Source organism: Canis aureus, chromosome 8 (assembly GCF_053574225.1).
Source record: "Canis aureus isolate CA01 chromosome 8, VMU_Caureus_v.1.0, whole genome shotgun sequence".
NCBI lineage: Eukaryota > Metazoa > Chordata > Mammalia > Carnivora > Canidae > Canis > Canis aureus.
Window position 1 is genome coordinate 22,704,631 of NC_135618.1, and position 22,748 is coordinate 22,727,378.

The following is a 22,748-nucleotide window of genomic DNA, read 5'->3' on the forward strand; positions in this document are numbered from 1 at the left end:
AGAGATAAACAGCCTTATTCCATTTAATCTAACACATTTTAAAATCTAGCACATTTCTGATGTCAGAAATGCTTACTTGCTGAAGGCAGGGTGATGAGCTTGTCCTGTCCCAGTTTGCCTGGGATAGGGGGGATTTCCCAAGACACGGGGTGAGTTGATCACCCTAGGAAGGAAACCCGAGTCCAAATCACTCATGAGACAGATGAGGACACTGAGGCCCAGCAAGATGAAAGAATTTGCCCAATATCACATAAGTGGTTAACACTCACTGAACAGCTGTCGTTAGGACCCAGATCTCCTGGGCTAGATCAGGGCTCCATTGACAAACCGTCCTTATCAGCAGTAAGATATGAGATGAACTATAGGAAGAATTTGTTAGATTACTGGTGGGGGACGGAAATCTGGGTATGTGGGTGTTGCATTTAGGTTGATGGCAGCAGCTCTCTGAGGGGTGGGAGTCAGCTGGCAACTTCCCAAGTGCCAGGCACAGTGCTAGGCCAAGCATCTTGATGGAAGCCAGGAATACCAATGAGGTTCCTAGGCCAGACACTGAATCTGAACAGAGTGGTATCCTCAATAGAAGGCTATTTTTAATCCTCTGACATGTCATTTCTGTTCTCCCATTGGCCTCAAGAAATCTTAGAGAAATAAAAAATTATATTATTTGCTCCAAGAATCAGAATAAAGACAGGAAGCAGTGGTTGCTGCTTACCTTTTCCGGGAGTGGCCCAGAGGATGTTTACAGGAAGGATTCCTTTCTGCCCTCTGACTTATGGAACTTTTAGACTAGAAATAGGACCTCCAGAGTAGAAGTCCTAGGGGGACAGGGTAGATATGAATGCTAGATAAAACCGAAATGGAACATCCTAAGAGACAAAGCATGCTTGCACATCCCCCACAAGGAAAGGGATAATGCTGGGGAGCCAGTGTGGAGAATTTTTGTTAATGCACCATTATATCTCTGTTCCTTTTGTTCCTCTCTTTGGCCTCACTCTTTTCATTCCCCCCCTCTTCCCTAAATTTCCTTCCATCTACTAAACAAGAATATTAAATGGAGATGGGGCAGGAAAAGCCTGTGTAAGGAGTGTTCTCCCCAAATCACAGGTTATTTTAAAAGACCAGCCATCACTGTCGTTATTATAGTTACATAGAGTGAAATTATAGTATTTGTCAAGCACACACCCAATTTAACGTGGACTGGAGTCAGGTTTGGCCTCCCCTGGTGCTCAGTGGAGTTGTAGTGTTAGCACCCAATGCCAGGGCACAAATCCCTGTGGATCACTGCCCTGTGGAGTAACCATGGTCAAGCTCTATGATTTCCTCATCTGAGAAGTGGAGAGAACCCAGGGTTGTCATGAGGACTACTAGGTAACCATAGAAAGGAATTAGCAAGTCATTACAAAGGCAGTAGTAAGTCCAGCAGTCCATCCAGGTTTTGTGGGATCTGAAGATTATACAACTTTGGGGACTCTCTTTAATAAAAAGAATACAAATCTTACGTAAGTTTTATGTGAATAAGTGACTATGTGAACTGTTCCTAAGTTCCTAAGTTCCTAAGGCCCCTCCCCAGGTCTTTTTAAAGTGAGATCTTAAAACTTAAGCTTCCTCAGCTTCAAGGTAAACCTGCTTCTGGATAAATGTTCAAAATAGATGTTAGCCTTTGCTGTTATTTACTTACTTGAAAAATGTTTATGGAGTACTCATTATATGCCAGGCTGTGAGTTCCTGCTAGGTGTCAGGGGGGTGTTACACATCTGGAAATTCTGTGCCTTAGGTAAAAGGAAGGTCATTAAATATCAAAGCAAACCAAACTCCTTATCTAAAGAATGTAGTTTGATTTGACAAAACATCCCAAAGCTAATAAATGACTGCAAAGCACTTTACAGACCTCCCTCACAGAAACAAACACTAAGCCAGATGAGCTATTTGTGGTCATTATTTTTATTTTTCCTATTTTAAAAAATCGTGGTAAAATACATATAGTATAAAATTTACTATCTTAAGCATTTTTTTTAGAAAGGAGGAGGATGTGAAGGAGAGAGGGAGAGAGAATTTCAAGCAGGCTCCCCACCCAGTGTGGAGCCGGGTGTGGGTCCCTATCTCACCACCCTGAGATCATGACCTGAGCCAAGATCAACAGTTGCACGCTTAACTTACTGAATCACCCAGGCATCCCTGTGTTAAGCATTTTTTAAGCACACAGTTCAGTGACATTAAATACATCCAGGGCAGCCCGGGTGGCTCCGCGGTCTAGCACCGACTTCGGCCCAGAGCGTGATCCTGGAGACCCGGGATCGAGTCCCACATCGGGCTCCCTGCATGGAGCCTGCTTCTTCCTCTGCCTGTGTCTCTGCCTCTCTCTCTGTGTCTCTCATGAGTAAAATCAATCAATCAATCAATCAATCAATCAATACATTCATATTGTTGTGCTACTATCACCACCATCCATTCCAAGAACTATTTTTAACTTGCAAAACTGAAACTCTGCACCCATTGAACACTAACTCTCCATTTCCCCCTTCCCAGACCCCCTGGCAACTGTCATTCTATGTTCTATCTTTATGATTTTGACTTCTCAGAGTAGTTAAATACTCTAACACTGTATCTTAGATCTGTAAGTATCCACTTAGTACCTCTTATAAGTAAAATCGTACAGTACCTTCTCCTTTTGTGTCTGGCTTATTTCACTTACCATCGTGTCCTCAAGGTTCATCCACGCTATAGCATGTTAGAATTTTCTTCCTTTTTAAGGATGAAAAATAGTCCATTGGATGTGTACACTACACTTGGCTTTTCCATTCATCCGTCAGCGGACATTTGGGTTGCTTCCATGTTTTAGCTATCATGAATAATGATGCTATAAACATGAGTGTACAAGTGCCTGTGATTTTTGTGGTGCTTTAGAACACTTGTGTCTCCATGAGCACTGCTATAATGTACTTGAATTACCACTTCCCTTTGCTCACATGCAAATGAAATAAAGCAATCAAATACCCATAAGCCAATAATCAAGTTTAAATTCTTCCTTATGGTTGACCACATATTTTACTGTCTTTTCCTCGTTGTCTGTTCTTGGCTCCTTTGTCATAAGAGACACGGATTTATTTTCTGGGCCCCTTTATCTGTTCCTTTGGCCTCTGTCTGTTTTCTGCCAACACCATAGTGTTTGAAGTACTATAGCTTTGCAACATAGTTTGAAATCAGGGAGCCTGATGCCTCCAGCTTTGTTCTTTTTCTCGATTTGGATGTTTTTGGGGTTCTAGACAAATTTTACAATTCTTTGTTCTGTTTTTGGAAAAATGTCATTGGAATTTTAATAGGGATTGCATTGACTCTGTGGATTACTTTGGGTAGTATGGAAGTTTTAACAATGCTGGTTCTTTCAGTGCATAAACACAGATTATCTTTCCACTTATTTGTGTCTTCTTCAATTACTTTCATTAATGTTTTATAGTTTTTAATATATCTTTTTTCATATCCTTGGTTAAATTTATACCTAGGTATTTTATTATGTTTGATGCAATTGTAAATGGGATTGTTTTCTTCATTTCTGATAGTTAATTATTACTGTATAGAAATGCAGCAGATTTTTGTATTGATTTTGTATCCTGTAACTTTACTAAATTCATTTATTAGTTCTAACAGGGTTTTTTTGTTTTGTTTTGTTTTAGAAAGAATGTGCATGTGAGAAGGGGCAGGGTAGGGGGAGAGAGAGAGGGAGAGAGAGAATTTTTTTTTTAAAGATTTTATTTATTTATTCACAAGAGGCACAGAGAGAGAGAGACAGAGACATAGGCAGAGGGAAGAGAAGCAGGCTCCATGCAGGGAGCCTGATACGGGACTTGATCCTGGCACTCTGGGATCACGCCCTGAGCGAAAGGCAGACACTCAACCACTGAGCCACCCAGGGATCCCAGAAAGAGAGAATTGTAAGCAGTCACCATGTGTCACATGGAGCCTGAGACAGGGCTTGATCCTGTGACCCTGAGGTCATGACCTGAACTGAAATCAAGAGTCCAATGTTCATCTGACTGAGCCACCCAGGCACTCCTAGTTCCAACAGTTTTTTGATGGAGTCTAAGATATTCTCTATATGGTATCATGTCATCTGCAAATAGTAACAGTTTCAATTCTTCATTTCTAATTTGGATTCATCTATCTATCTATCTCTCTATCTATCTAGTCTATTACCTAATTGCTCTGACTAGGACTTATAATACTATGTTGAATAAAAAATGGCAAAAGTGATCATCCTTGTCTTAGAGGAAAGGCTTTTAGTTTATCACCATTAGATAGCACATTAGTTGTGTGCTTGTCATACATGGCCTTTATCATATTGAGATTTGTTTTCTCTATACCAATTTTATTGAGAGTTTTTATCGTAAATGGATGTTGAATTTTGTCAAATGCTTTTTCTGCATCTATTGAAATGATCATATGATTTTTATCCTTTATTTTGTTAATGTGGTGTATCATATTAACTAATTTGTTAAAATATCCTTGCATCCTTGGAATAAATCCCACTTAGTTATAGTATGTGATCTTTATGATGATGATGATGGATGATGATGATGATGATATGTTGTTGAGGATTTTTGCAATGGGGATATTGGTCTATAATTTTCTTTTCTTATGGCATGTTGTCTGGTTTTGGTATCAGGATAATGTGGCCTCATAAAATGAGTTTAGAACATTATTTCCCTCCTCTTCTGTTTTTTGGAAGAGTTTGAGAAAAATTGGAACTAATTCTTCTTTGAATGTTTGGTAGAATTTGCCAGTAAAACTATCTGGTCCTGGACTTCTGCTTCTTAGGTGGTTTTTGATTACTGATTCAATCTCTTAGTAGACAGTCAGTTGAGATTTTCTAGTTCATCATGATTCAGTCTTGGTAGGTGATATGTTTCTAGGAATTTATCCATTTCTTCTAAGTTGTCCAATTTTTTGACATGCACTTATTCATAGTAGTCTCTTCCAATTCTTTGTATTTCTGTGGTATCAGCAACAGTAGCATCTCCTCTTTATTTTCTGATTTTATGTATGTGAATCCCCTTTTTTTTTCTTGGTGAGTCTAGCTAAAGTTTTGTCAATTTTGTTTATTTTTTCACAGAACAAGCTCTTGGTTTTATTGATTTTTTTCTATTATCTTTTCAGTCTCTCATTTATTTCTGCTCTAATCATTATCTCCTTCCATTAACCTTGGGTTTCGTTTGTTCTTCTTTTGATAGTTTCCTGAGATGTAAAGTTAAGTTGTTTACTTAAGACTTTTCTTGTTTCATGAGGGAGGCATTTATGGCTATGAACTTCTGTCTTAGGGCAGCCTGGGTGGCTCAGTGGTTTAGCACTGCCTTCAGCCCAGGGCCTGATCCTGGAGACCCGGGATCGAGTCCCACGTCAGGCTCCCTGCATGGAGCCTGCTTCTCCCTTTGTCTCTCTCTCTCTCTCTCTCTCTCTCTCTCTGTCTATCATGAATAAATAAATAAAATCTTTAAAAAAAAAAAAACTACTGTCTTAGAACAGGTTTTGCTGTATCCCATAAATTCTGGTATGTTACATTCCCATTTTCATTTGTCTCAAGGTAGTTTTTTTACTTCTCTTTTAATTTATCTTTGACCCATTGATTGTTCAGTAACACATTATTTAATTCACATATTTGTGATTTTTCCAGTTTTCTTCATGTGATTAATTTCTAGTTTAATACCATGTGGTCAGAAAAGATTCTTTAAAAAAAAAAAAAGATGTTATTTATTTATTTGAGAGAGAGTGAGCACATGCAGAGGGAGAGGCACAGGGAGCAGGAGAAACAGGTTCTCTGCTGAGTGGGGAGTCCAACGTGGGGCTTGATCCCAGGACTCCAGGATCATGACCTGAACTGAAGGCACGCACTTAACAGACCAAGCCACCCAGGTGCCCCAGAAAAGATTCTTGATATGATTTCAATCCTGTTAAATTTATTAAAATCTTATGTGACCTAATATATTATCTATTTTGGAAAATGATCTATGCACACTTGAATGTGTGTTCTGTTGCTTTTGGATAGAATGTTCTGAATATACCTGTTAAGTTCATCTGGTCTAATAAATGTCATTTATAGCTAATGTTTCCTTATTGATTTTCTATCTGGATAATCTATCCATTGATGTCAGTTGGATATTAAAATCTCCTATTATTTTTTTTAAGATTTATTTATTTATGATAGACAGAGGAGAGAGAGAGAGAGAGGCAGAAGCAGGCTCCATGCAAGGAGCCCAACATGGGACTCAATCCCGGGATTCCAGGATCGCACCCTGGGCCAAAGGCAATTGCCAAACCGCTGAGCCACCCAGGGATCCCCCTCTCCTACTATTATTGTATTACTATGTCTCTTCTTAGATCTGTTAATATTTGCTTTATATATTTAGATGCTCCTTTGTTGGCTGCATAAATATTTACAAATGTTATATCCTCTTATTGAATTGATCCTTTTATCATTTTATAATGCCTATCTTTGTCACTTATTACAGTCTTTGTTTTAAAGTCTATTTTGCTGGCAGCCTGGGTGGCTCAGCGGTTTAGCACTGCCTTCAGCCCAGGGCCTGATCCTGGAGACTCGGGATCGAGTCCCACGTCGGGCTCCCTGCATGGAGCCTGCTTCTCCCTCTGCCTGTGTCTCTGCCTCTCTCTCTCTGTGTCTCCCATGAATAAATAAATAAAATCTTTTAAAAAATAAAGTCTATTTTGCCAGATATGAGTACAACTACCTCACCTCTCTTTCGGTGTCCATTTGCATGGTGTATCTTTTTCCATCCTTTCACTTTCAGTCTCCATATATCCTTACATCTAAAATGAGTCAGCATATAGATGAGTCTTTTTTTTTTTAATCCATTTAGCCTCTCTATGTCTTTTGATTGGAGAATTTAGTCCATTTACATTTAAAATAACTACTGCTAGGTTATGTACTTATTGCCATTTTCTTAATTGTTTACTGGCTGTTCTTATAGTTCCTCTCCGTTCCTTTTTTTTCTTCTCTTGTTCTCTTCTTTTGTGGGTTGATGACTTTCTTTAATCTTTTTTTTTCTTTAATCTTTTAAAAATAATACTCCTTCGTGTTACTTTTCGGCTTTAAAACTACCCATTAAAATGCTGTCCATTTCTCTAAAGTCCATCTCCTCACTTGGACATTCAAGACCCTCCATAATCTGCCCCAATTTTCCTCTAAAATCTTATTTCCTAATAATCACCTATATGTACTCTCTACAGAGGAAGACTCCAAATTGGTCATCCATGTTGTCATCTCATGGCTTTGTTCATGTAACCTCCACACAAAGTGTGGTTAAATTCAACTCAACAAAGATGTGCTGAGACTTAATATATAATGTCCATCTGTATCCATTTTGACCATGAAAATCCTATCCAGTTTATCCCACTTGGTCAATGAATCCCCTCCTGTCCATCCTGCTTACTGGCATCCTGCTTGCGCTAATCACACCATTTCTAGTTTGGGAGATTTAATGGACCAGTAAGACTTCAACATAATAATAAAGTCTAATACAGGGTTGTCAATTTTTTTATTTTGCCTAAACAAGGACTTTTTAAAAAGATCACCATCACAATGATCTTATTAAAGAAAAAACATTTTACTACTCGAAAAGAACAAAAGGCACACTCTCAGAATAATGGTCAATCCTTTCAATGTAGTACCCTCAGCTTTATAAGAATTCACTACATTATTTTTATTATGTGACTGTCTATGGTAGTGAAAACTACACAGGCCGGCATTTGGGAGTGATTCTACAGCACCTGGTTTTACCACCTGTTTAGTACTTACAAGCTGCCTTGGGGCACATTTTACATTGTTCACTCTTTATTTAACTTCTTGTGCATGTATGTCATTTCCTCAACTAGAAGGTAAGCTTTATAAGGAACCTGCATAAGAACCATCTCTTTAACTCCCCAGCAGGGCCATGCACATATAAAATGTTCAATAAATATTTGTTGAATGAATGAATCATCTTAGATTAGGCTTTCTAAGCCTGTGTAACCAATAAATCTCCTCTTAATGGAGTATGAGCACCCCATCCTGAGGCAATTTCTTTCAATATACTTCTTTAAAAAGAGCTAACTAGTACAAATTGCTTTGCTTTTCAGTAAAATCTGAAAAAAAATTTTTTAAACTCTGATATGAAAAGCAAACAGTTTCTTCCTTAAGGCAGTAGCAAGCCCCAGCAAAGAGAATCAAGACAAACATAACCTGTTGTTTAATTGATCCCAGTTATTTTGGGCTTTGTTGGTAGGCACGCACACAGTATGTGCTTCTGGCCTGACCGGACTTGATAGGATGGTTGTCTTTCGTTCTGTGGCACTTGCCCATGTGCTTAAAGTCTCCATAATATCCATGTTATTTCTTTGTCTACCTGGGTTATTTAAAAGAGAAAGAAGCTTAACATCTTCCTGGCCAAGTATTGGTTTTAGATTCTAGAGTTAATGTAAAACAATGTAGAAAAGTATTTTTTGGATTTTAAACATTTTTTTTCCACTCAGCATCCAGAGTTCATCTTCCAAGAATATAAGAAAAGGTCACATTCATGCTTAAAATGTTCATTGCCTCTCAATTTAATTCTATTCAACAGCTATTGATTGAGTGTCTGCCTCATGCATGCCAGGCCCTGTTCTAGATTTAGGGGATATTATCAATCAACAAAACAGATTAAAATTCGTGCCTTCTGAAGCTAATGGAAGAGGATAGTAGGGAGATAAACAAGAAATGTACTATATGGGCAGCCTGGGTGGCTCAGCGGTTTAGTGCCACCTTCAGCCCTGGGTGTGATCCTGGAGACTGAAGATCGAGTCCCACGTTGGCTCCCTGCATGGAGCCTGCTTCTCCTTCTGCCGATGTCTCTGCCTCTCTCTCTCTTTGCCTCTCAAGAGTAAATAAATAAAATCTTTGAAAAAAAGATGTAATATAGAAATACTATATTATACTGTTACAAGGTGATGTGTACAAAGGAAACTAATCGAGGGAGGGGCTATTACAACTTAGGTGAGGTGGTCAGGGTAGGCCTAGTGGAGAGGGTGGGTGAGCAAAGACTTAAGGCAGCTGAAGGGTGTGGGTCACAAGGGCATCTGGGAGAAGAAGTAATACTTTCCTCCAGCTTGACCTCACAGGTACCTTGTCATTTCATCTCATGCACACTGGCCTTCCCTTCCTGCTCTCCAGCCACCGCCACCGCCTCCACCACCCTCCCGACCCCCGCATCTCATTCCCATCTCAGGACTTTGACCATGCTGTTCCATCAGCTCAGTATTCACCCTTCCCATCCCATCCCTTGGACCAGCTCCTTGCTTTCAGGTCTTAATCCAAATATCACCTCCTCAGGTGGCCTTTCTTTGTTCTTTTTTTTTTTTTTTTAAGATTTTATTTATTTATTCATGATAGTCACACAGAGAGAGAGAGAGAGGCAGAGACACAGGCAGAGGGAGAAGCAGGCTCCATGCAGGGAGCCCGATGTGGGATTCGATCCCGGGTCTCCAGGATCGCGCCCTGGGCCAAAGGCAGGCGCCAAACCGCTGCGCCACCCAGGGATCCCTGTATGTTCATTATAGCTTATGAGCTCTCCCACCATTATTCTTACAGACGTCCCTTCATATACTCAATAACTAAGTGAGATATTCAATAAACAAATAAATCCATGATACCCAATATATAGGTGTTTGAATAAATAAACAGACAAAAAGGGCTAAGAAGGGGTGAGCTCGTTGAGAACAGGACTTCTGACTTGTTTATTTATCCTCAGTGCCAGGCACATAGTTGCATGTATTTGATAGAATTTATCTTCATAAATGTCATTATCAAGGATAGATATAGGGATCAAGTTATGATTTGCCTAAATTGAAGCATAATAATAAACAAACAAGATTTTATTTTATTTTTTTAAAGATTTTATTTATTTATTCATAGACACAGAGAGAGAGAGGCAGAGACACAGGGAGAGGGAGAAGCAGGCTCCATGCAGGGAGCCCGATGTGGGACTCCATCCTGGGACCCCAGGATCACACCCCAGGCTGCAGGCGGCGCCAACCCATTGCGCCACCGGGGCTGCCCAACAAACAAGATTTTAAAAGAAGTAGGAAGCATTAAATTGTGCCTGAGGAATGACTGCCTCCCTGCTTCACTCTTTTAGCAGAGGAACCCTTCCCTCCAGATGAAATTGTCCTTGGTTTCAGCCCTTGGTCCAGACAGGCCTGTTCAGGACACTTTCCCACCTACTGAAGGGTCACTTGGTACCTTCCTTCCTTCCTTCCTGTGAGTGCAGGTTGCCCAGCAGGAGAGTCCTACGCACCATAGAGTTTTTGCTTCTCCTTCCTCCAGTCTGAAATCTACATGTCCTTCAATATCCTCTGTGTCTCAGTCAAATTAATAATATATAGCTGTCGTATCTCAAATTCTCAATTATCTAGGGTAGTGAAAACATTTTAAAATTTCCCCCCATAATCATTCACACTTTTGTGGGTATCTCTGGCCCCAAACATCCTATAGATGTGTAGATAGAAAACAGTGTTTTCTTATTGATGTTTGCTCAGGAAATGCCTTAAGAATGATAAATCTATCAATGTAATCCCTGACTCATTTTGAAATACACCTTAGGTGACTTATAAAAATCATGCAATAAAATTGAAACAAATGAGATAAATCAGAAAAAAAGAGAATAAAGACAGCAAAGTGAAGCAAGAAATAATGCCACTACAGAGAAATTCCAATCATAGGGATTCAACGAGTCACTACAAAGGACCACAGATTTAGCTCTGTGGAGGAACAGATTCACAATATTTTGTAAGATACATACCAGGGACTCAGGACACTGTATCTTTTTCTCCCATGTATCTTTGGAAGGGACACAGATTGAATAACATGTACAGTGAGTGAGTTTCCAATAGTTGTTTCCTACAGTGTTGCTCAAGCCTCACAGCAAAGTGAAGTCTTCACGAATGCAGTCCTCTGAGGGAACAAAGTGATGTAATTCAAATATGAAGTTCTTTATCTGACTTGATCCAGGGATAAAGTTTAAATATCTGAACGAAACAAAAGACTACATCCTTCCATAGATATTATTTTCTGCAATCAAGCTTTGATAAGAATCAAGCAACAGAGAAGTCAAGGATAAAATGTGTGGCAGGGACCTAATGTGTTGAAACTCTGTCTCCCTGACTAGATGCAGGTATATACCTAAGAGCTTGGCACCCACATGTGAATAACAAAGGTTCCTAACCAGGCTGGGTGTCTGCATAGACCCACCTCTGTAAAGAAGCAGATTAAGGTGTACTCATGGGCCAGGGCCAGATTTCCTTCAGAAAACAGTTCACGTTTGCTCTAACACAACAAATGGACAGCCAAAGCCCCACGGAGCAGGACCACCATGTGACATAAATAACAACCCGCTCCCCCCCACAAACATACATTCCACAGTTAAATATAAATTCAATTTTCTCTTATCCTGTTTTGGTTTATTTATCCTATGCATCCCCACCCGTCAGTGTAGATAGTTGGGAACTGACCGTTAAAAACAAAAATCAATCTGTAGAGAAAAAGTCATTTTGGATTCATGACTAGGGCCCTAGGCTGTTGGCTTAGTGTTTAACTTGGCTCCCTCTCAATGCGGTCCTGTATAGGAGATAGGTCACCACTTATAGCTTCCTCCACCAGCAGGAGGATTTTGTTTTTCAGAAAATATGTACACTTGGTAAGCTGTCAAAGTGAGCTGTACTTAAGGTATGCGTTATTCAGAGGGAGAACATATTTTCAGCACTACTTGAAGTCTTTATTCCTGACAACGCATTAAGAATTCAACACAGTAATCTTATTGTTTTAGCTGTTGCTTTTACCATTACTCATGCAACATGACTGGAAAAAAAACTAATGATGATTTTTCCCTCCCGCCGTGTTGTGTGTGTATGTGTGTGAATTTTTTTTTTTTTTTTAACTTTTGGTTTGGGATGAATGCTCCTAACAATCCACCATCTGGTGTCCAAATATTTTTACAGACATGAATCCAAATACCACAAAATCATTGCCATGGCTCAGGTTATGTGAGTTTTTTTCTTAGGCAGACTTTTTATTAAACGTGATTATTCTGGACTCTCAGAATCTCAGCCAGGAACATTGAGATTTAGCCTCGATGACCAATATAAAAATAGATGGAACGGAGAACTCCCCTGGAGCTAATCGCAAGACCAAAAAAATGAACTTTTATTTTGTTATCATACTCGGCAGTATACAGAGTGAATCAAAGTGACAACTTGTGCTGCATTCCTGCTGTAATCGTCACGGGCGGAGAAGATAAGGTGTGAGTAAGCTCTGCGGGAATCGAGTTTCAGCCCCGTCAGGTGTAATCAGAACCGTGGTCTTAAAACAAAGGCCTCCGCTCCACCTCCTCAGTCGGAGGACGGTTCGCTTCCCCATCCCCCCAAACACTCAAAGGAAGAAGAAGCATCAGGTCTGCTAGAGCAAAATAAAACCAAACCAACAATAGCAAGCTTGGGGCTATCTCCCCCACCCCTCTTTACACCCTGGGATCCCAGTGTCTACGTTAAACAGTGGATACCCCCCTTCTCTAATATAATGATGGCAGCAGTTTTTAAAAATGAGGATTTCCCTCTTAACCATTTGTAGAGAAACTTGGTTAGTGAGTCTGTGTGTTATGACAGTTCCTAGGACAGCGCCAAGATGCTCTTTTGGGGAAAAGATAGTACATTTGCTCAAGATGTCACCCAAAGTTTTAGAGCACAGTGAATGTGCCACACAGAGGAGAAGAATTTGTAAGGCTAGACTCCCTCGCAAAGTTAAACATCAGGGCAAACAGAGCCAAAAGGATGACATAGCCTTGCAGCTTCCAGCTTTGCTAATGAAATCAATCAGAATGTTCATTAAAGTAATCCCAGAACTCGGCACGTCCACAGCTTGTTACTGGTAAGACTGTCCTAGAATGACTGGATTTTGATGCAGCTGCTTTGGGAGAAAGGGGGAGTCACCACTCCCATTTCAGTGGCGGGCAAACTAAGGGACAGTGGAAATTAAGCCGTTTTGCTAAGGTCCCTGTAGGTCAGCGGTGAGCTGGAGATAGGTCAGAAAGGGAGAGGAAGTGTAGACATCGGTGATAAGGCTATAACTAGAGGAAATTAAAACCCTGTAGTGTGGGAAAAGAACAATTAGCCAAGACAGAGGAGCAGGAAGGAATACAGAATGAATTACAATCAGAGGAAACGAGCCAGCAACAAAGGAGAAGGGATGGGAGGTGGGATGCCTTGGGGTGGGAGCTTGAGAGGAGTCAGGAGAAATGATTTAGGGAGGCTGGCTCTCTTTGGTTCGGTCAGGGCCTTATTGTTTGGTTGCTGAGGCTCATAATTTAACCCCTTTATACCTCGGAGTGTCACACTCTAAGGCAGCTATCTTTATTCATGAAGCTCTTTGAGGCTGTTACATGAATATTATGAATTCCAGATGAGAATGACTTCATAATTAGTTTAGAAAAACCTGTCCTTCACCCTTACAAAAGGACAAAAGTTTGGATCCGTAAGCAAAATCTTCCCATCAGAAAACTAAGAAACACCTAGAGCGTATTAGCAAGTTTAGATGGTGTAAGACCAAGAAGAAAGGATTTGTGAAAATCAGATTTTTTTAAAAGAGAAAACACGTAGAAGTATTTCGAAGTAATTTCTATGACTATCAAAATTACCCAAGGAGATGAAATGTTTTACGATTAGTAGGAAGTCATGGAAAAAAGTACAATTGCTTTATGACAATGAGAATGTGCTTCTCTTTTAAATCAACGTGTTTAGCATACGTGATTATTGGCACAAGTGAAAAAGAATTACTGTGAGGCCAGAAGAAAATGACTTTTGACTCACTCCTAAAAATCAATTGGCAGAAAGCTAAAGGGAGGCGTGATTTTAACCAGCGGAGAAGTTAATATCATGGGCGAAAGGCAAGGAGGAGGATGAGCCACAGCAGCTAGTCATTGAAGAGGAGGGTTGATTATAAAGTAGATGAGGATGCTAAATAGGATTAGAAGAACCAGATACTATTACAAAGGGTTGATTGAAGGGGCAAAGTGGATAATGAGGCAAAGTAAGGATTCTTTAAAAAATCCTCTGTGTCCAGGAAATGAATTAACTGCTCAGAAAAACTACTAGATGAGGGAAGATCACACGAGAGTGACAAAAATGACCATGGGAAAAACAGAAGGCTCTTGATTTGTAAAACCAGCATACTTAAAGAGAAAACAATTTTAAAAGGGGGTGAGAGGATCGGAACAATACTTAGAGGGTAGAAAAGTGAACTGAGAAAATCTAAAGTAGACAGTGATGGAAGAATGGCTTTAGAAAAAGCCACACAATGAAAGATTCTTTAAATACCTCAAAAGTGATCGTGGGTGAGGGAGCACATTTTTGGAACTGGAAGCATCGAACTAGATTTTATTCTAATTTATTTTAGTTTGGTGTTTTGGTCTTGTCTTCATAAAGCCAATAAAATGTATCGGAAATGGGAACAGGAGCAGAAGGGTGATGAATGATGGCAATTAGGACTTTCCCTCCAATAAACTAAGAAGAGGCAACTCCTGAGCAGGGAGGAAACCCTGCAGGGATTAATGCTGCTTCAGGGCAGCGTTTGGAGGGCTCCTGGGAGACACAGATACTCAGGGAAACCAGAGCCAAGTAAATCTCACGTATTTCTAGAAGCAGACTGGTGAAGAAGCATAAAATTGCTAGCCTTTCCCTTTTAACTCAGGAACAACTGAATAATTTAAAGGTAGGTAAGGCCCAGGGATGGAATTACCAAATGCCTAGCTAGATAGAAGTTCAGAAAATAAACCAATCTGATTTCAGGAAAAGTTACCTCTTGATTAAAATCCTTGCAGAGGTTTTGGCTCTTTACATGTACAGAGAAGTCCGGAGAATAAGCATTTGTGGGGAACATCATCATATTCTGCAAATGTTAGGTGTTAACTAACATCACAGAGAGGAGACTGGTTAGGACGTAGTAAGAGCAGATTAAACAAGTCCTCCTTGCTCTGAGACTGGAACACTCTCATGGAGCAGACATCCATGTAGACACAAAGGTTCTCACAAGCTTGGCCGTCCAGTGATGGCTTTACAGTGTACGCATGAGCAAGAGAATCTCATTCTCCGATCCATCTACAAAGAGATGACATCACAGAGAAGGTGTATACATGAAGAAATCCTTGAAACAGTTTGCTTCGCAGACACAGATGGTGGGATAGGGTAGGTCCTGCCGATACAGGAGGAGCCTCTGAGAAGGTCCAGAGCCCAGAGTAGGAAATGAGACTGAGGACTCCCTTGTAGATCTTGGTGAGAGCGTATGTTTGGTAAGGCACAATGGGAAAGGTAAGGTATTCTAGAAAAAGGCAGGTTATTAGGGCATGGGCTCTGAGACAGACCAGTTTGGAAGTCCAGCTCCATCACTGTAAACATCTTTTTAAACCTCTTCATGCGTTGGTCTCCTCCTCTTACAAATGGGATTTTAACAGAACCTAGCTTAAGGATTGTTCTAAGAGTTAAGTGAGATAATATGTGAAAAATAAGAACTCCAGCATAGCTATGGCTGTGAATGAACTGTAGTCAGTGGGAGGATGAGAACACACACTTTCCTAGCTTCCTCAAGGTCATCTCTGGCTGACTTCTACAGCCTTTTCAAAACTTTTATGCTCTCCAAAGACCACAGCCCCATCTGACCCTCTCTCTGAGACATGGTGGAAAGGCCCCCTTCACCCTCAGTTTCCCTTTCTTCCACTCAGAACACAGTGCATTTCTTCTCTGCTGATCCCCCCCCCCCCCCCCCCCCATGGTAGAGGACACAGTGCTCCCACTCCTTTCCAAAGCTAGGCTCTCCCTTGAACCAGTGATTCAATGGTTGCTCAAGGCTCTGGCGGGATGACGTTTCATTAGCAAGCCCCTCCTGCTCTCCTCACCATAGTAACACCTCCATGGGCTCCCCCTCATGCTCTGTTTTTCTCTGGCTTTGCATCTTTGCCTCGATGAACACCTGACTTCTCTCCTTCCTGCAAGAGCTAAACTCTCTGTGTTTTGTCCCCTCACTGTTGAAACAGCCGTCTGAGGCTCACCAGAGATGAATCTAACCAGTTTTTATTTCTTATTCTATTCTAGCTTCTTGTGATTCTAAGTTCATCTTCAGTGACAGGTTGTTTCTCTCTGTTTTGGTTATTCCTTCTTGGCCTCTTCTTTCCTCAGTCTGTTCCTGTATGCATCTCTGAGGATTCTAGATTGAGTGCATCCCATCTCTTAAACTGTCCTTTGAAAGACTCATCTCATTGCCTTTTATTTATTTTTTTAAGATTTTATTTATTCATGAGAGACACAGACAGAGAGGGGCAGAGACATAGGCAGAGGGAGGAGAAGCAAGCTTCATGCAAGGAGCCCAATGTGGGACTCGATCCTGGGACTCCGGGGTCACGCCCTGAGCTGAAGACAGACGCTCAACCACTGAGCCACCCAGGCGTCCCATGTCATTGCCTTTTAATTTCATATATTCATCCACTCAAAAAATATTTGACTGCCACTGAACCATCATTTATATCTAAAACTATCTATTTTTCCATTTCTACTCCCATCTGCATTTTGTCCTGTCCTTCCTCTGGATAAATGACATCTTAATCACTCCACCTGAATGACAATCTTAGAAGCCGTTTTCAGCCTCCTCACCTAGACATTTGCTCAGCCACTGAGTTGGTACAGGGGTGTACACTGGGTTCTTTTACATAAGCTAACTTTTCTCTCAAGAAACTAAAAGCTAGCTTACTTCTCAGGGGCAGAAGCTAATTTTATTTCTCTTTGCATTTTCCCCAAATGACTTATTAGCATTTCTGGGACTAAGTGGAACTCCATAAATATCGTTGAATTATATTGAGTTGAAATCACTCATGAAGTGATTGACAGTTATAAGGATCTTAGAAGACATTATCTGTTAATTCTCTGGCAAAAATGCAAATGTACTCAGTTATCAATTAATAGTTACAGTTAAGATGCTAAAACTCCATAGAAAAGATACCCAAAAAATTATGTAATGGGCCTAAAAACATTAATTTTGAAGATGGAAGTAGAACTGTTCAGAGAGAAGATGGTCCTTTGTTTCGCAAAAGGCCTTGCATATGAAAGGTGAAACCCCCAAGGATAAATAGCCTTGTGTGAGAAAAGCATCAAGAATTGAAGGCTGAAAGCCAGAGGGAAGAGAAGAGAGGAAGAGAAAGAGGAGCCCAAGGGAAGTGGGGTGATGGGGTGATGTGGGGGGGCACCACAAAGACAGCCAGGAAGTGGTTAAAGATGGCCTAGTGAGAATTAAACACAGTGGGGGGCAGCCGGGGGGGGGGGAGGGGAGGGAAGGCGGGGGTGGTGGTGGGTGCTCAGCAGTTTAGCACCACCTTCCCAGGGCGTGATCCTGGAGACCCGGAATCGAGTCCCACATCAGGCTCCCTGCATGGAGCCTGCGTCTCCCTCTGCCTGTGTCTCTGCCTCTCTCTCTCTCTCTCTGTGTGTGTGTGTATCTCTCATGAATAAATAAATAAAATCTTTAAAAAAAAATAAACACAGTGGGGTCCAATTTTTGTTTCCCACTATTAGCTGTGCTGTGCTGTAATTTCATGTAACTCCCATCATCTCCTCTACATTTTAGAACCTCAGTTAAAGTCTGCCTTGTGGTGCTCCACGTCACCTGTGAAGGGCCACTCGAGTCCCTCTGGGAGAAGCTGCTGCAAGGAACGAAGTCATGCTGACCTCCAGCTGATGCACCTTCGGGCCCCTCCGCAATGTTCGCATCTCCCCCAGCCTCTCCAGCCAGGGACTGAGCTCAGTGGAGAGCTCTAGCTGGGCCGTTTCTGCCCAGTGCAGAACTCCTCTGATGGGCGATCTTCGCTCTAGATTTCCCACCTGCCTGCTCAGGACTTTCCTAGAGCTGTGCTGTTCTCTGAAGCTCTTCCTACCAATCCTTTTCCTTCCCTTTCTCTCTTCACAGGTGTCAGGCCTGCATCATGTTCTAGGGTTCCCCCTACCTACTCCTGTGAGAGCTCTCTCTCTCTCTCTCTCTCTCTCTCTCCCCCCTTTATCTTTCACAAGCATTTTCCTTAAGACATCTCTTGCATTTCTAATTCTGTCCTGGTGACTGAATCTCAGAGGAAATGAACTGACACAGTGGGATGTTTTTCTTGGGAGTAGGGTGTGAGGGTACGGGAATTGGAGCAGTTTCCACAGTGGGGTGACACAGTGTGGAAAAGGAGCTGTGCATACAGGAGGTGAGGGGCCAGAGTGGGAATTGAGAATTAACAGAAGCAGGAAGCTGAGTCCAGAAATAACTAGGATAAGAATCATCTAGAGATTTGGAGAGAGAAGCAGGGTGTTCCATTCCATTTTAATCTTAAAGGATACCTTACGCTTGCAGCTGGAGAACTTTCCAGGATATCCAGGCATCTTGCTGTGTGTGAGCAGGCTCAGAACAAGAAGCTCTTAACATGCTCTGAAAGTAAACCTGCAACCCAAGAGAAGCGGAGGGTGCTGAGAGAGCACAGAGCCTTTACCTGTAGCACCTACCACTGGGCTTGGCAAAGAGGAAGCTGGAAGGCCAGCTCCAAGTGAGTGCACTTTTCCTTTTCCAGATGAATTGCATTAGATACTCAGTGAACTTGTGAGTGATGTCACCAAAATACAGTTAGCAACCATTAAGAAATTTGGAAGAAGGAAAAAGTTATGAATTAGGCATGGATTTCAAATGACACCGGGATGTTCACTCACTCACTTTGTTCACTCACAGTACTAGCACAGTATTGTCATTTTACATGACTTTTAATATAATTGCTTAATTCTGCAAGATGGTCTGTAGCTCTCTGCCTTATGGCCACCTCTGTCTCACTTACCTTTCACTGTCCAAACACCCTGAGACTCAGTCCAAGAAGGGAGGTGATGAGAGCTGATATTATTGGCTACGCTAAGTGCTTCCCATGCACTTTATCAAACGATGTTTACCTAATTAAGAGGGTCCACTAAAGAGATTTTCTTGAGCAAAGAAAGACTGCTCCATGTTCTGGTGTACATTTTAAACACCTCTCAGACACCTTATTACCCCCAAAGTGTCAGGTGACTCTACCAACTAATGACCAGTTATTTGACGAGATGTTCAACAAGATTCTAGACTGTATTGTAAAGGCAGTTTCGATAGCCTGTTGTATAATAAGTAATTGAAGAACCACCAGTGTTTAACTGAGGGTGTCTGGCCCTGCATGACCATTGGACACATACGAATCACTACGTAAAGGGGCAGCTCCTGTAAAAATTCACTATTCATAATCTTTGTTCTGAACTGCCTTTCTGGATGTGTTCTTCCTACTGTTTCTCTTCTACTCCTGACCCTCTGAGCTAATAAATTTACTGTTTGATGTCCTTCTTCTGTTCCCTGTTCTACTTTGGACTTGATGTTGCTCTTGCCAGCAAAGACACTGATCCTCCCCTTCACAGGACTGCCTTCGGCCATTTCAGGCATCCTCCTAGGTAAACTGGAAGCCCTTTCAACAGGGCTCCACTCCCGGGGGCGGAGCACCTAGCAGGTTTGGTGGTAGAACTGGATACTGGGAAGGCATGAGCTGACACGGTTTGACCCTCAAATATTTGGGAGAAGCATTCTTTTTTTCTTATTCTCTAAGGCCCTAAGAGATAGAATGAGGAATAGTGGGACATTAAAGGGACAGAATATAGCTTAAAACAAAAATCAAAGGTATTAGCAGTCAGAGCAGCCACAGCTGTCATTTCTCATCACTGAAAGGTGTTCAAGCAAAAGCTAGCTGGCCATCAAGTGGAACCACTCGCAAGAGGAGTCATGCATCGGATGGATCATTTTACTAGGGGTCTACAGCTTCCTTCAGCGCCGAGCTTCTCAGAGTCAAAAGTGTCATGGTTCTTTAAGTTGAAAAAGAAAAGTCGGATGTTTGTCTCCAAGGAACAATTTGGAGTGCGAATCAATGGAAGGCCATTTGCATATGGCTACTGCCAAGAAGGAACTTACAGGTTGAGATGAGAGGCCAGAGAGTTTGAATCTGTGTTGGGGTTGAGGACCCGGTAAACTGTTTTTCTGTTAACTGTGTAACTCTCAGAAGGGATCCAGTAAACCGTGTTTTTCTGTGTCGAATGGATCAGCTTAGACCTGAGGAATGTCAGCAATTTTCATCTTCCCACACGGCTAGTCTATAGTAATTAGTTTTACTGCTTTTTTCACAAGCTATTACTTTAATTATTTTAATTAGATTGTTCATGCACTCAAGTTGTTTACAAGCACTTTCCTTTTTATAGCACATCAATAAACAGTAGAAGGGAAACTACCAGCTTGGAGGAAGCCAAGTTTTTATCAGGTAGGCCATGGGCAAGAGCATAGAAGAGCTTCTTCTACTGTAAACTGGGGGCTGCCCAGCAAGCTGGGACCTCCTTAGAAAGGACAAGAGTCCCTTCTACTGGGTGGATCCAAGTCACGTGGGTATCCTCTGTGGTCCTTGCCCCTTCAGTCAGAGCAACAGAGAGCAAATAACCTGTTTTCTGTTTGTTCCTCTGACAACCACCACCACAGAGTAAAAATTAAAGGTAGACTTTTATTAAAATTCCACGTATGTGGCATCTCTCGGGTATTTGACGTCTGATTCCACCTCTTACTGGTGTGTGACCTTGAAGAAGTAACTTCTCAAATTCTCAGTTTGCCTATCTGTCAAATGAAGGCAAAAGCACCAAACCGGTGGAATCCTTTTGATTATTAAAGGGGTTTGCTGGGCAGCCCCGGTGGCCCAGCGCCTGATCCTGGAGACCCGGGATGGAGTCCCATGTCGGGCTCCCTGCGTGGGGCTTGCTTCTCCCTCTGCCTGTGCTCCCACTGTGCCAGCACAGAACGGTGGTTGGACCATCATCTCTTCCCTCTTGCCTTCTTCTTCCCCTTCCCTTTTCTGCTCTTCCCATCTCAGCATGACAAAATTGGGACTCTGGCCTAGACTTCAGGGCTCGTTACTTCCTTACTGTTCTTAAGCCTGTACTTTACATAAGTATGAAAGAGAGAAAGTGAAATAACAATTTCCAAGGAATTATCACTCTTTGAATAGTCTTATTGGGACATCTGAAGGACCTCAAGTTCCTTTTCTCTGGGGTGGTTGGCTCACGCTCTCAAAAGTCATGCGCAGGAGCCCTTTGGAACGTGTGTCCCTTGGCAGATTCTTCCCTCCCCCTGGGGGAGGCCAGCGGCCCTGGGGGCGGGGAGGGTGCGCTGCAGGTGCAGGAGGCTCCCCACGCTCCACCCCGCCTCCGCCTCCAGGGACTGGCCCTCCCGGGGAGGAGACCGGGACTGGGACAGAAGACCCTGTGCGTCATTAATTTTTTTTTTTAAGTACCTAAAACCTACTTTGAGCTTTTCTTTACCAAAGCCCAGCACTAGAAAGCCCTGCTGCCATGCTCTCAGGGCCGTCTCTCATTTGCTCAGGTGTAAACTTGGAAAAGAAACCAGGAGTCGCCAAAGCAGCCCCGCCTTCGATAACCCGTCAAAGCAGGGAATTGGGGCTCTTTGCAGCAGATCCCAGGAACCCCATTTCCCTCCTATATGATGGGGCTGCCAAATTGCAACCAGTGAAGCGTAATCTTAAAAGGTGATTTTCTTTTTTTTTAATATTTTTAAATTTTTATTTATGATAGTCACAGAGAGAGAAAGAGGCAGACACAGGCAGAGGGAGAAGCAGGCTCCATGCACCAGGAGCCCGACGTGGGAATTGATCCTGGGTCTCCAGGATCTGGCCCTGGGCAAAGGCAGGCGCCAAACTACTGCGCCACCCAGGGATCCCCTTAAAAGGTAATTTTCATTAAAACTTTAATAGAAACAGAAAATTTTTCTCCAGTTCTTCTATGAGTAGGATCTAGAACAGAGAAAGAAAAGATTTGGTGTATGTTGAATTGAAATGTTGTACTTGACTCCGTGTGTTGTATTTTTGTTCCAATTATATAGAGCTGTGTGTTAATTTTCATCTAATTTAAAGAACCAGAGGAGGAACTGGCCCCTTAGGTTTTCAAAAGGAATCTTTTGGCACCATCTTGTGACTATTTATGGTATAATTTAACCAAAACCAAAAGCGGTCTTCTGGAACTCTCTTGTGGCGCCTCATGGAACTGAGAAAAAAGTGACAGCTACGAATAATGCTTCTTGTCTCAGATATCATGAAGATTTTCGTTCCTTCTGCTGTTATAAATATTAGCGACTCGCTGAAGAGTCACAGTACGGCCACACTCATTATTCTCTTTGTGTAAATTTGAAACACAACACAACAATAAAGTTTCATTTTAACCTCAAAGATGGAAAAAAGGGGAATCTCTCCAACATTTTAACATTTGTTAAGAACCACAAAAATTTATCAGTCCGGGGTGCCTGGGTGGCTCAGCCTGCTAAGCAGCTGCCTACACCTCAGATTGTTAACCCCCTGGGTCCCGGGATCCCTGGGTCCTGGGATCCTTCAGCTTGGGCTCTTCACTCAGCAGGGAGCCTGTTTCTCCTTCTCCCTCTGCTCCTCCCCCTTCATGCTCACTCACTCTCTCTCAAAGAAATAAATAAAATCTTAAAAAAAAAAAAAAAAAGACCAAAGAAAATATAAACTGTCCTGGTGCTATACTCATGCAGCAGAACCACGAACATGGAAATGCCCGCCCATCCTGGTAAGCTTATTGTGCTTTCTAATCTCCTC

The 22,748-nt window shown here is 41.9% G+C and overlaps 1 long non-coding RNA gene across 1 annotated transcript in view; it reads left to right on the top strand.

Annotated features, from left to right (window-relative positions):
• Positions 1-22,361, top strand: part of LOC144318482 (uncharacterized) — a 33,275-nt gene extending 10,914 nt beyond the window's left edge. The window contains exons 2-4 of the long non-coding RNA XR_013384413.1: positions 17,678-17,812; positions 18,440-18,629; positions 19,814-22,361. This is a non-coding gene — a long non-coding RNA (uncharacterized LOC144318482). The remainder of the gene's footprint in view (positions 1-17,677; positions 17,813-18,439; positions 18,630-19,813) is intronic.
• The last annotated feature ends 387 nt before the right edge of the window (positions 22,362-22,748 follow it).